This window comes from Schistocerca nitens, chromosome 1 (genome assembly GCF_023898315.1).
Source record: "Schistocerca nitens isolate TAMUIC-IGC-003100 chromosome 1, iqSchNite1.1, whole genome shotgun sequence".
Classification (NCBI taxonomy): domain Eukaryota; kingdom Metazoa; phylum Arthropoda; class Insecta; order Orthoptera; family Acrididae; genus Schistocerca; species Schistocerca nitens.
Genome location: NC_064614.1, coordinates 723,860,471 through 723,874,403, shown reverse-complemented (window position 1 = coordinate 723,874,403; position 13,933 = coordinate 723,860,471).

The window sequence follows — 13,933 nt, the reverse complement described above, 5'->3', positions numbered from 1 at the left end:
TCCCACCCCCCTCCTCGTCTCTTGGCAGGTCCCCAGACTTGTACACGCTCAGTGGACATTCGCGCGCCGATCATCGCCATCAGTGTCTCGTGTGTGTGTCTTCGTGTTTGTGTTTAGTGTTCTTTCGCCGTCACGACCCACCATTCACCTGTGTCGTCGCAGTCGTCAGTGTTTGTGCGCCGTGTCAACAGGTTTTAGTGTTTTTTCTTGTCCCGTGTGAACAGCTTCGTGTATATTGTTTTCTGTGTCTACAGTTTTTTGCCTGCCATTTGTATTGTATCATCTGTACCTCCCTTATGTATTGTATTGTACCACTCGAGGCTCAAGAGCAGCGTACTATGCTGCTGACAGCTCACCTTTCTACAGGGTGTTTAAAATAACAATAAAGAAAAAAAACATATGTAATGAAGAATATCAGTTCATTGTATGACACAAAATTTGAAAGGAAAGCTTGCATAATTAGGGCACAGAGGTAATCTGGTAATATACATAACTTAAGAGAGGTAAAATAATGTTTCTGAAAAGGAGGAGAGAACCTGGATTATAAGTATCATAAAACCGAGAGCACTGGTTTAAAAGCATTAAAGAAATTTCTATTTTTCAACTGTACTTGTTCATTCAACATGTCATCTATATTTGGTGTGTGCCTGAAAATTTCAAGTTCTTCCAAAAAATTTCAAGTTCTTCCAAGACATCAAGTTTTCTCCCTTTCTTTCCTCTATGCAGAATTGTCATTTCGTTTAATTCTTTAGGGTTATGACCTGTTATGAAAAGATGTTCTGCAAATGTCGAATTGTGTTCATTAGTGCCTTTTTTGCCTAAAAGATGTTCTTTGTATCTTACGTTGAAAGCTGTCCAATGTAAAATGCTGGACATGTATTACAGGAAATTTTATATCCCCCTGAGCCACGTAAAGGTTCGTTTGAAGCTTTTAGATTATGAATTAAATTTTTTTGTAGATTATTACGTGTGGAGAAAGCAACCTTGCAGCCGTAGTTTTTAGTTAACAGACGCTGAATCCTATACGATATGTTACCTAAAAAGGGTATTGAGCTGTACTTTTTATCATTATTATTAGTTAGACCAGTACCTAAAGTAGTTACTCTGTCTTTAGTTTTTTCTTTAAGGATCATTTCCACTAGTGAGGGTTCATAGCCGTTATTAATTGCTATTGTCTTAATTACATGAATTTATTTCTACAGTTTTTCTGGTGATAAGGGAGTAACCACGGCACGGTGAATTGCTGAATGAAAGAAAGCTTTCTTATGAGATTGTGGGTGTGTCGAGTCTGCAGGTACGGCATGATCAGTACGCGTGGGTTTTCGAAAAATGTCAAAAACTATTTTCTTCTGTATTATCGCCAGCTTCAGATTTAGGAAATTTAATTTGTGGCGTTCATTTTCTAACTAACACGTGAAACTTATTTTTTCATGGAGGTTATTGAACAAATTGAACAGTTGATCTACTCCTTCATTAGTGCCATTATATACAATCAAAATGTAATCTACGTATCGCGAATAGGATAAAATACCTCATTCTTAGATTCGTACCTACTGAAGAATTTGTCTTCGAGCGAATTGATGAAAATTTCAGCTAAAATTCCCGCTAGCGGATTACCCATTGCTAGGCCGTCAAGTTGTTTTTACAGTTTGCCATTTAACTCGAAGTAGTCATATTTTACTACCAATGACAACAAACGTATGAGATGAGTAATCTGTTCGTCTGTTATATCGTTTTTATAGGTACGAAGGTTATTCTCCACAATTTCTACTGTATACAGGACCGGTACATTGGTGTAAAGGTTAGTAATGTCGAACGATATTAACTTTGTCTCGTGATTACATTCCAAATTTTTTATTTTTATTTTTTATTTTATTTTATTAATCAGTGACTGGCTATTCGTTATTGGATAATTATTCTGAAATACGTACGATTTTTTAATCTTGTCGTGAAGGAACCTGGCTAAATCGTGTTATCCCCTACTAATACTGTTTACTATTGGACGGATAGGGTGGTTTGTTTTATGTACTTTGAATTGAGAACGAAGTTTGGGAGTCTGGGGGATCATGTTTATCGGATTTCCTTTTGAAAAGGATTTAGCAAATGTTTAGCGTCATTTCTTTTTGTAGGCCGGGATTAGGGTCCTCCTCTATTTCAGATACATTATTAGCCTCGATATATTCTAAGGTTTTACAGATATATTCATTCTTACTAGAGACAATTATAGCACTGCCTTTGTCAGATTTAGTAACTAAGGCGTCATTGTGCTTCAAGTTTGCATTGATACTTTTGATCAATTTAACATCAGAATTTTTGTAGGGCTGACAAGAAAAATCGTTTTAACTGGTGATATTAAAAACATCGTGAGCTGCTTTGACTTGTTGAGTACTTTCCATTTTTATACTATCTAGTCCAATCGTAAGATCTATAACTAGGTTTTCAATTACATCTGGCTCTGAGACATTATGCATTACATTATATTTAAGCCCTTTCTCCAGGAGAGTACTTTCTTCTCTGGTAAATTGTATTTCCGTTTTATTTATCCCTCTAGTAAGATATTTATGGTCAGACATTTTAGACAATGTAACATCACGTTTTTCTACTCTGGGTACAATACTTTTTCATTTACATAGTTTCTTTTCGTGTCTAGCAGAAATTACATTTTTACAATCGTTTAGCCATTCAGTGATAAAGATCCAGAATTCATCTATTTGAAAATTAAATTGTAAACAGAACACTTTAGTTAACTCAAAGAACAGATAACATGCTTCTTCATTTAAACTTTCTTTCTTTTTATGTAAAGCATTAATTCTGTCTTAAATGATTTTCTGCACTAAAGTTTTGAACATCTTGGGTTGCTTCGCACATTGCTTGACGTTAAGAAAGGATTTTATGTAGCTCGGTAGCAGTCCCATTTCCTCACACTTTTTATTAAACGAGATGGCCATACCTGTGTTTAGGATCTTCTTTCTGATGTCTTTGTACTTTGAGACAGCCTTTGATACATGGGCGGGTAAGAAGCGTACAACTTTGAACATGGCTGACGTTTGCAGTAACCGTATACAGAAATTTGAAAAATAGCGGGTGATCAAAAAGTCAGTATAAATTTGAAAACTTAATAAACCACAGAATAATGTAGATAGAGAGGTAAAACTGGACACACATGCTTGGAATGACATGGAGTTTTATTAGAACCGAAAAAAACAAAGTTTACAAAATGTCCGACAGATCCCTTGGGCGCGTCGTTTGGTGATGATCGTGTGCTCAGCCGCCACTTTCGTCTTACTTGGCCTCCCAGGTCCCAGACCTCAGTCCGTCCGATTATTGGCTTTGGGGTTACCTGAAGTCGCAAGTGTATCGTGATCGACCGACATCTTTAGGGATACTGAAAGACAACATCCGACGACAATGCCTCACCATAACTCCGGACATGCTTTACAGTGCTGTTCACAACATTATTCCTCGACTACAGCTATTGATGAGGAATGATGGTGGACATGTTAAGAATTTCCTGTAAAGAACATCATCTTTCCTTTGTCTTACTTTGTTATGCTAATTATTGCTATTCTGAGCAGATGAAGCACCATCTGTCGGACATTTTTGAACATTTTGTATTTTTCTTGTTCTAATAAAACCCCATGTCATTCCCCGCATGTGTGTCAATTTGTACCTCTCCTTCAACATGATTCCGTGATTTATTCAGTTTTCAAATTTGTACTGACTTTTTGATCACCCGGTATGTAAAAATCAGACAACTGATTGATAAAAAGTACATCTCAATACCCTTTTTAGGTAACATATTGCATAGGATTCAGACTTGAAATTAGTCTGTGTTTACAATTACCTGGATGATTCGGTAATTTATAGTCGTTCGTTTCAAGAGCATTTGCAACATATCCAGCAAGTTTTTGGTAGGTTGCAGGGGCTGGTTTGACTCTGAAATCCAATAAGGTGACGTTAACGAGGCAGCAAGTATCCTTCTTACGTCACCTAGTAACAAGCGAGAGTATTCACATTGATCAGGAGCGGACTAAGGCCTTGAGACCCCTTCGGCCGCACACTGATAAGCGAGGGATTGCCAAGTTCATAGGGATGGTGAATTATTTTAGGCGTTTTCTCCCTAATTTTGCTCAGTTAGCGGGTCCTTTAAATGAACTGCGCCGAAAAGTGGTGCGTTTTGAATGGGGAGCTGCTCAAGAGGCCACGTTTGAGCATATCAAGGCGGCTATAGTCAATCCTCCGGTTCTTGGAGTACCTGGATTTAATAAGTAATTTATTGTCCAAACCGACACATCTAATGCGGGAATTTTGGCAGTCCTCCTCCAGGAGTTCCAGGGTCAAAAGCCAGCATTAGCATATGCGTCTCGTGAGTTAACCAGCACCGAGTTTAAATATTTTGTTTACGAATGTGAGGCATTGGCCGTCTTGTTCGCGCTGGATAAGTACCGGTTTTATCTCAAACATAGAGTAAATCAGCTAGAGACTATCAAACTTTAAACTGGGTGCTAGCCAGGCCGATTAAAACTGTACGTATCGGAAGTTGGCGGTACGCATTTCGGCGTTTCAGTTCGAAGTTAAGCACATTAGAGGCACTGAGAATGTGCTCGCGGACGTCTTCAGCCATATGTTTACTGAACAAACTTCTAATGAGGGCGCCCAAGAAGCTTCGGAAGGCAATCTTAATTGCATCGTGTTAGGCGGTATTCCTCATTTGTTTAGTGACATTGCCAACCATAAGGATCAGGACCCCACTTGGGGACCCGTTTGGATAAATACATTATCAGGAAAGGAGTTTTGTGTAAAAGGGTGGAACGTAACAAGGAGATTAAGATCTGTCTACCAGGCATCCTAGAACCCCCCGTTTTTCATTATTTTCACAACTCGTTGATTGGCTGGCATTTTGGAACCTATAAGACCTTGCATAAGAGTAAGGAGCATATGACTTGGCCGTATATTGCCCGAGACGTCAGAGAAATGGTTTTGAGTGGCCAAACCGAATAATGCTCTTCAACAGGGCTTTCGTAATTCTGAGCGTAAATCTTACCTCATGGACAAACTATATATCGATTATGTGGGCCCTTACCTCGCAACGAAAGAGGCCATCGGTATGTATTACTTTTTATTGACGCGTTATCGAGGTATAACTGGGTCCTTCCGAGTCGTAATGTGACTGCTACCACCACCACTGCTCATTTAACTAACGTATTTAGTGTTTTTGACCTCGTAAGCAAATTGTAAGTGATAATGCGCTGGCCTTTCTTTCGGCACCGTTCAAGGACTAGTGTTTTCAAAGAGGTGTTACGCATGTAACTACTACACCGTATTATTCGCAGGGGTCCTTTGCGGAAAGGGTCAATCGTAACCTTAAATTCTCCCTGATTATCTTTCATCAGAGGTCTCCCAGTAAGTGGGTTTCTAGTTTGCCTTGGCTTAGCTTTGCCTTCAATGCCCCCAGCCATGAGGCTTTAAAGGCTCCTCCGGTTTCCTTGACGTTTTGTTATCCTATTAATTCCCCCCCTTTCGAACTTTTGGGGGATTCAAGATCTAATTCCTGCAGAGATCACCCCTCAGGTCGTCAAAGGAAACTGGACTCGTGCGAGGTGCAATATTCTCAGGACCCACAACAGACAAGCTGGTCGTTATAACCGTAATCGACGAGCCGTCGGGGACAGGCCGGGAGATCAGGTGTATGTCCGTAATTTTCCTTGGAGGGAGGTGCGTGTTGCAAAATTGGTAAGTTTACTCCTCGTTTCCTGGGTCCGCGTACGAATATGCAGATTTTAGGCCCAGTTAATCTTCTGGTTTAGGACAACGATTCCGGTAAGCAATACCGGGAGCACCTTAGTACAATTAAGTTTGGTTAATCCGCTAGTTGGGTCCCCTAACACACCCCCATGGGAGGTTGAGCCGGGCTGCGGGCTCGCATTGGTGCTGCTTGTAGGTTTTTGCCCTCTGTTGGAGGCCACACTGTATCCTTTAATTGGCATGGTTGCGGTTGTTTGTCTACTTCTCGTCTTGACTGGCACCACTGAGTTTCGCAAGCGTTGACTGTCCGCTAGTGGCAGCAGCGGTGGTTATCGAACGTTTGGGGGATTCAAGATCCAATTCCTGCAGAGATCACCCCTCAGGTCGTCAAAGGAAACTGGACTCGTGCGAGGTGCAATATTCTCAGGGCCCACAACAGACAAGCTGTTGCCCTATCTTTGGGGCGACGTCGTTGTTTTCCCGTGTGGTGTGAGTGTGGCACTTTGATTGGGGACCCAGGAGGAGCCAGGTCTGTGCAATGCGTTAAAATGCCGGGACCGCTGGCAGCACGCATGGACTGCTGGATGGAAGGGCTGTGGTCACGAGGGTGCCCGACCTCTTCGTAAACCGGATCAAGCAGGCTTTGTGATGAGTGCATTTCAATTCAGTTGAGAAACCTCCACCATTGTGACATCTCCCGATTCTTCAGTGACTTGGGTTCGTAGTGTCGCCAAGGTGAAGAGCAGCGAGTGGAGTGCCTGGGGAAAGCGGATCTGATTAGCTTTCCTCCACTTCTAATTACTATTTACTGTGTTCAGCTTGTTACAGTCTGTTAAGTTCAAACAGCGGTATTTTTCCTGCCTGGTGGCTGCTAACGCCCCAGTTACCTGCCCTGGGGGTTTTGAAGGCTTTCTTGATTGTACGCCGTTTGTGATTCTTCTACTCTGCTGGTAGTGAATCCTTTCTCGTCCCGGGCGCTCTAAGCACAGTGATCTGGGGGCGTAGTGGAATCCGACGGTTCCGGCTGTGACTTGTTGTTGCATTCTTGGATTTGTTTTATTTTACGTCAGGTAACTTCAGCAAGATTATCGTTAGTCATTCTTTAGACTGCCACTAGTCTGAGTTACCATCTTGTGAAGTGAAGGCCACTCTTGGCTGCCTATTTCATCGCTCGCGAAAGTGTTTGTTGCCGGACCTTCTCAGAGGTCGATTCCTGGAGCACTGTCTGGATCACTTGCTTGTTTTTTGAATAACTTTTGCTGTAGCATTTGCTGTTCCACAGCAGGTTTCAAATTTTTTTTTATATTATTGCCGTTCTTGGCGTTATGGCCTTGAGCCGTGATTGTGGGCATTTGTTTTAAAATTCTATTTGGTAATTGTATTTTCTTTCAGTAAACCTTAAAACCTTATTTACTGTCATTCCTGGCATCTGATGCCTTCTGCGGTGTTTGTGGCGACTTGCCTTTAATATTTAAATACTTGAAATTTGTAAGTTGCAGCGAGTTTTAAACTGTTCGGCCGGCCGCGGTGGTCTCGAGGTTCTAGGCGCGCAGTCCGGTACCGTGCGACTGCTACGGTCGCAGGTTCGAATCCTACCTCGGGCATGGATGTGTGTGATGTCCTTAGGTTAGTTAGGTTTAAGTAGTTCTAAGTTCTAGGGGACTGATAACCACAGCAGTTGAGTCCCATAGTGCTCAGAGCCATTTGAACCATTTTTTTTAAACTGTTCTTAAATTATTGCCAATCATGGCGTGTAAGGCCTTCAGCTGTGATCACAGTGGCTTGTTTTTTTTTTTTTTTTTTAAACATTATCTGTATCTGTATTTTATGGAGATTTGCTAAACTGTAACCCACTGGGAACAGTATTATTTACACAGTTGTTTATTAGTTCATGATTAACGTGTGGTAGTTTTTATTTATTTTTGAGTCTCGAAATTCTGTTTTAAAATTAAATGTGTGTAACTGTAAAAGGCAACCAGTAATAACTGATTACGGCCCCGTCCACAATCGTAGCGGAATCCTGTTTTCCCTTGACTATCCAGTTTCATTTATTATTTGTAGATGTTTGAAACAGCTTTTATTATTCTGTCTATATGACATCGTCAAACTGCCGATATTAAATGCTACTTCTGTTGTATTTTGTAAGAAAATTTCTCTATATAACAAAGAATAATTAAAATACTTATTGGGTTCCTTTGGTAACCCGCTTGGGACTCGTTGTGACAAGAAAAGACACATGTATAAATTATATTGCAGAAAGTTATTTTGGTACAAGTGTGAAATGAATGTTTTAAATTTTAATGGAGTGTTGTGTGCAATTATTTTCAATTTATTCCTTTTATATAAGCCATTTCCTTCACGTCGGCTGCTGTAGCACGTTTAGCTGTGAAACGAACATGTCGAAAAAGTTAACTTATAGAAGAAATATGATTTACGCAATGAACGAGATCTAGAAGAAGTAATGAAAATAGTACAAGCAGAATCACGACCAGTAGACTGAGATGTGGAATCGGTGTTGAAATATAGAGGCCAATATGGAAGAAATGGACGTGGCTGAAGGTTTTAGGGAAGAAACGGACAACCAACAAGTTACTGGTGAGATTCGAATTCCGGAGAGACCTACATACACCAGCAAAAATGGAATGACATTGTAAGTAGGCTGCTTAGGTTTTTATATTGGTAACGCCTCGTAGCGCTCTGTATGAAAATCACTGGCTGTGCTGTGTGCAGTCTGTGGCTGGTTTGCATTGTTGTTCGCTATTGTAGTGTTGGGCAGCTGGATGTTAACAGCGCGTAGCGTTGCGCAGTTGGAGGTGAGCCGCCAGCGGTGGTGGATGTGGGGAAGTGAGGTGGCTGATTTTTGAGAGCGGATGATCTGGACGTGTGTCCATCAGAGACAGTACATTTGTAAGACTGGATGTCATGGACTGCTACATATATTATGACTTTTGAACACTATTGAGGTAAATACATTGTTTGTTCTCTATCAAAATCTTTCATTTGCTAACTATGCCTATCAGTAGTTAGTGCCTTCAGTAGTTTGAATCTTTTATTTAGGTGGCAGTAGTGGCGCTCGCTGTATTGCAGTAGCTTGTGTAACGAAGATTTTTGTGAGGTAAGTGATTTGTGAAAGGTATAGGTTATTGTTAGTCAGGGCCATTCTTTTGTAGGGATTATTAAAAGTCAGATTGCGTTGCGCTAAAAATATTGTGTGTCAGTTTAAGAACAGTCATGTATGATTTTTCTAAGGGGACGTTTCATATTTCGACCCTTAGCCGAGGATACCTCACTGGAATCTTCTGAATTTTTGTTGTAGTTTGTGTAATTAGTGTAGCTTTTGTTTATTGCTAGCGCGTAAATGTAGAGAGAATCTCCTTTGTAGTTGCCGTCTTTCTTTCTTGTACAGTAAAACAGTTGTGGCATGCATGTAGATTTGCAACAAGTATTTCGCAGCTGCGCTTGCAATTAACGAGATATTATTTTCAATGCTATGTTAACGTGTTTTCTTATTTTGCTCTTCAAATTGTGCTTTTCTGTGTTGTCGTGTGAAATATTGTGACAATATTGGAGTGTGAAAAACGTAATACTATGCTCCAAAGTAAACTGAGAAATGACAGTGAAGACGAAAGCAGTGTGTTACCGCCGCCGAGTAATGATTTAACTAATGTTCAAAGTAGTAATTTGGTAATTGTGCATAGGGAAATGGAGCGGGCTGCAAATAATCGTGTAGGCAGTGAAACAATTAGTGAACAGGGAAGCATTATCGATCGATTGGGTGGCAACAGTTCGCCTCAGGAATCCAAAATGACTGGTCACAATCTTGCAAATACTGTAGATTCAGGTTTTGCGTCCTCAACGTTTTCTCAAACAAGTCGAGACACATTTTCTGCTTGTCAAAATGCTCACGTTGCCGGTGCAAATGCACTGACGAAAAGCATAGAGGAACAGATTCCTGACACTAATAAATTATTCTTTCAATTAGTGCAGTAAATGAAACACAATGAGAGACAAACACAGCAACAGTTAGACACAATGGAACAAAATCAGAGACAAACGCAGCAAAAGCTTAGAAAGTTAGGCTCAATGGAACAAAATCTTTGGAAGTTAGACATAATGGAACTAAATCTTCTAAAGTTAAACACCACATTTGAACAAACACGTGAAGATTTAACTATTGAGTTACATAACATTGAATCGAAATGTCAAAAAATCTGTAATGATGTAAAAATACAAATTTGTGAGCATTTTCAACCTATTTTTTCGCGGCATGAAAGTGCATTACAGAATCACGAAGCAGCCATAAAAGAACTGCAAACCATTGTTCATGAAAATCATGAGACCTTGCGGGCTAAAATTGACTCAGTTGCATCTACCGATTCATTTACGCTGCTTGCAAAAACTCAGGAAAACTTAAAGGACACAGTAGATACTCTGAAAATTGGTTCAGAAAGACACATGGAGGAAATTAGTCCATTATCAGATGAAGTAGTCGAACTTTCGGATCAGCTAAATAATTTATCTGCGGAGGTAGATGATAATCTGAATGACGCAAGACTGGTAGTCTTTAATGACACAGAAGAGTACGAACAAATTAGGAAATTCGAACAAAATCAGAATCAAATTAATACACAATACCAAAGGGTAGTACAAGATCAGTTGGCACAAGTAATACAAGAATTACATATTTCAGAGGACACTCACGCTCCAACACGGGAAGAGGGACTTAGAAATACGGAAAAGCTACAAAATATTAACACCGGGCATTTCGGAAATTATGAAAGAAATTGGCAAGGTACACCGAATTTTGAGATGGAACCGCCAACGCGACGTAACAATGACCGATATGCGACTCGCCGACACGATGATTTTAACTATGAGCTGTTCATTATTACACGTAATTTCAAAACGTTTAAGAATTCTCTCAACGACATTCATCCACAAGCGTGGCTTCATCAATTCTCTCATTGTTTTCCTCCCAACTGGTCATTAGCGCATAGATTAGAATTTATGTGTGGCTACTTAGAGAATGAACCAGCTGTGAGAATGCGATCGGTCATTCACGATTGCCACAGTGAAGGAGAATTTTATCATGCCTTCCTTTCAACATATTGGTCTCAAGCCACACAAGAACTAGTAAAACATAGCATCATAATGATGAAACATTTCGATCAATCTGAATTTTCCAGTCTTGTGAAATATTTTGAAGACATGTTGCACAACAAACAGTACATGTCAAACCCTTACAACCCCTCAGAACTCATCCGCATTTGCTTAATCAAATTGCCTGAACATTTACGACATACTATTTTGGCAGGACGTTGCAAAGACGACATGGAAGCTTTTCAGGGACTGTTACAAGAATTGGAAGTTGACACAGACAATCGCGGAACGCGAAAACAGGAGCACAACAATTACAGGTCACATCCGTCACAATTCCGCGATGACAGAAATAATAAATGGACACGTCAAGGCTATTCTTACAATGTAAATCGTGACCAAAACACAAACCACCCATATGACAACCGTTGGCAGAGTAGTAATAATTACAGAGAAAGATCGCATTTCCATAGTAATGAATACACACAGAGACAATCAGAAAAACAGACAATATAATTATTATGAAGGGAGACAGAATAACTTCAGACGCAACAGTCCACCATGCAGTTACAATTCCGGGAGGAATTCTCCACCAAATGACCGACAAAAAGGAAACTATGTAAACTACCGACATAACGACAGACCTGAATTTCATCAGAACTGGCGGGATTCAAACAGGGCTGGCCCCTCTGGGCAAGTGAATTTGTAGAAGGTAGGTCTCCTAATCCCAATAATGTCGCACGCCAACAAAGAGATAGCAGACAATGACTCGCACCGCAGGCAGCCACGTGTGCCGGCTGGCTCAGAGAAAAATAACATAGACGCTAACCTTGAGAAAAATTTGAGCATGCCTTACCGACGTATACAATATGATAATTGCTTTGAAGATTGCACCACATTTCACATGTAAAACTGTTTATTGAATCATAATCTGCTTTTTTAACTTTGTCTTTGCCATAAAACTTTTCACTTCACGTTACAAGTATGCTTTGTCACATGCAGCAATGTTTTAAAATTAAATACCCAGTCTAGAACCAGGGAACATATTTAGACAGTAATTACGAATGCATTGTTATTGTGAACAGACGACGCAGTGTTATTGTGTGTGTACAATCTTGTTTGTTAGTTGCATGATTACGTAATGACTATAAGGCTTACATACTTAGAACATATACCAGTACTGCTAATGACATTTTACTGCAACATTTTGGTTTACTTGAAAATACGTTCTTTATTTGAAGTACTTTCTGTGGGATTAAAGATGACTTAGCACTTGGTTTCTTTGACAGCTACACGATTATATCACGACGCTACTAATGTGTGACATAATTTACATTGTTGCTTTTGCAGTGTATCTGTTTTTCTGAATTCTTCTGGAAAGTGAAACATGTTTTAGTAGTAACTTTTGTGGTATAGCTACAATGTGACAGCCTTTTTTGTAGCACAACAATACCTTACAGTACAGTACTTTCTTGATCACAGTAATGCACATAATAACTATGATATCTATACGCATAGCATTTCACTTTTGTTTATGATGAGGTAAGTACATTGACTTCTGCAGAACTTAGATTACAGAGGACGATAACGATGACTCTTCCACAGAATTATCTTACATTAAGACGCACACTTAGCGCTAAAGGACATGTATTTGAGTGATTAATTTTGTACTTAAAACATTTATGTTTAAAGATTTTTGAATTACAGTGATACAAAGGTTTTCCCTGATACATTTCATTCCATTGCTGTAATCTGTAACACCTGAGGGTATGATTACATTAATCCTCAGGGGGGTACATGCTTACTTTGTGTACCATGTGTTTGGCAAGCATAAGGAGCCTTAGCTAATATGGTATTTGCTTATACAACTTTACACATCGGTACCATATTTCTCTAAAACATAAAATACACAGCTCTCTGAAAATTTAACTGAGAGAGACAAACATTTTTTTTTTACTACGTCAGTTGCAGATGTTTACGCAATTACGCAGCTGGATAACTTTGCACTTATGAAACTGTATTTTGTCTGTACTGTGTGAACGCTTCATATTTTTCGGAACCATTGCGATACTATGAGAGCTTTGAATAATACACTCCTGGAAATGGAAAAAAGAACACATTGACACCGGTGTGTCAGACCCACCATATTTTTTCCGGACACTGTGAGAGGGCTGTACAAGCAATGATCACACGCACGGCACAGCGGACACACCAGGACCCGCGGTGTTGGCCGTCGAATGGCGCTAGCTGCGCAGCATTTGTGCACCGCCACCGTCAGTGTCAGCCAGTTTGCCGTGGCATACGGAGCTCCATCGCAGTCTTTAACACTGGTAGCATGCCGCGACAGTGTGGACGTGAACCGTATGTGCAGTTGACGGACTTTGAGCGAGGGCGTATAGTGGGCATGCGGGAGGCCGGGTGGACGTACCGCCGAATTGCTCAACACGTGGGGCGTGAGGTCTCCACAGTACATCGATGTTGTCGCCAGTGGTCGGCAGAAGGTGCACGTGCCCGTCGACCTGGGACCAGACCGCAGCGACGCACGGATGCACGCCAAGACCGTAGGATCCTACGCAGTGCCGTAGGGGACCGCACCGCCACTTCCCAGCAAATTAGGGACACTGTTGCTTCTGGGGTATCGGCGAGGACCATTCGCAACCGTCTCCATGACGCTGGGCTACGGTCCCGCACACCGTTAGGCCGTCTTCCGCTCACGCCCCAACATCGTGCAGCCCGCCTCCAGTGGTGTCGCGACAGGCGTGAATGGAGGGACGAATGGAGACGTGTCGTCTTCAGCGATGAGAGTCGCTTCTGCCTTGGTGCCAATGATGGTCGTATGCGTGTTTGGCGCCGTGCAGGTGAGCGCCACAATCAGGACTGCATACGACCGAGGCACACAGGGCCAACACCCGGCATCATGGTGTGGGGAGCGATCTCCTACACTGGCCGTACACCACTGGTGATCGTCGAGGGGACACTGAATAGTGCACGGTACATCCAAACCGTCATCGAACCCATCGTTCTACCATTCCTAGACCGGCAAGGGAACTTGCTGTTCCAACAGGACAATGCACGTCCGCATGTATCCCGT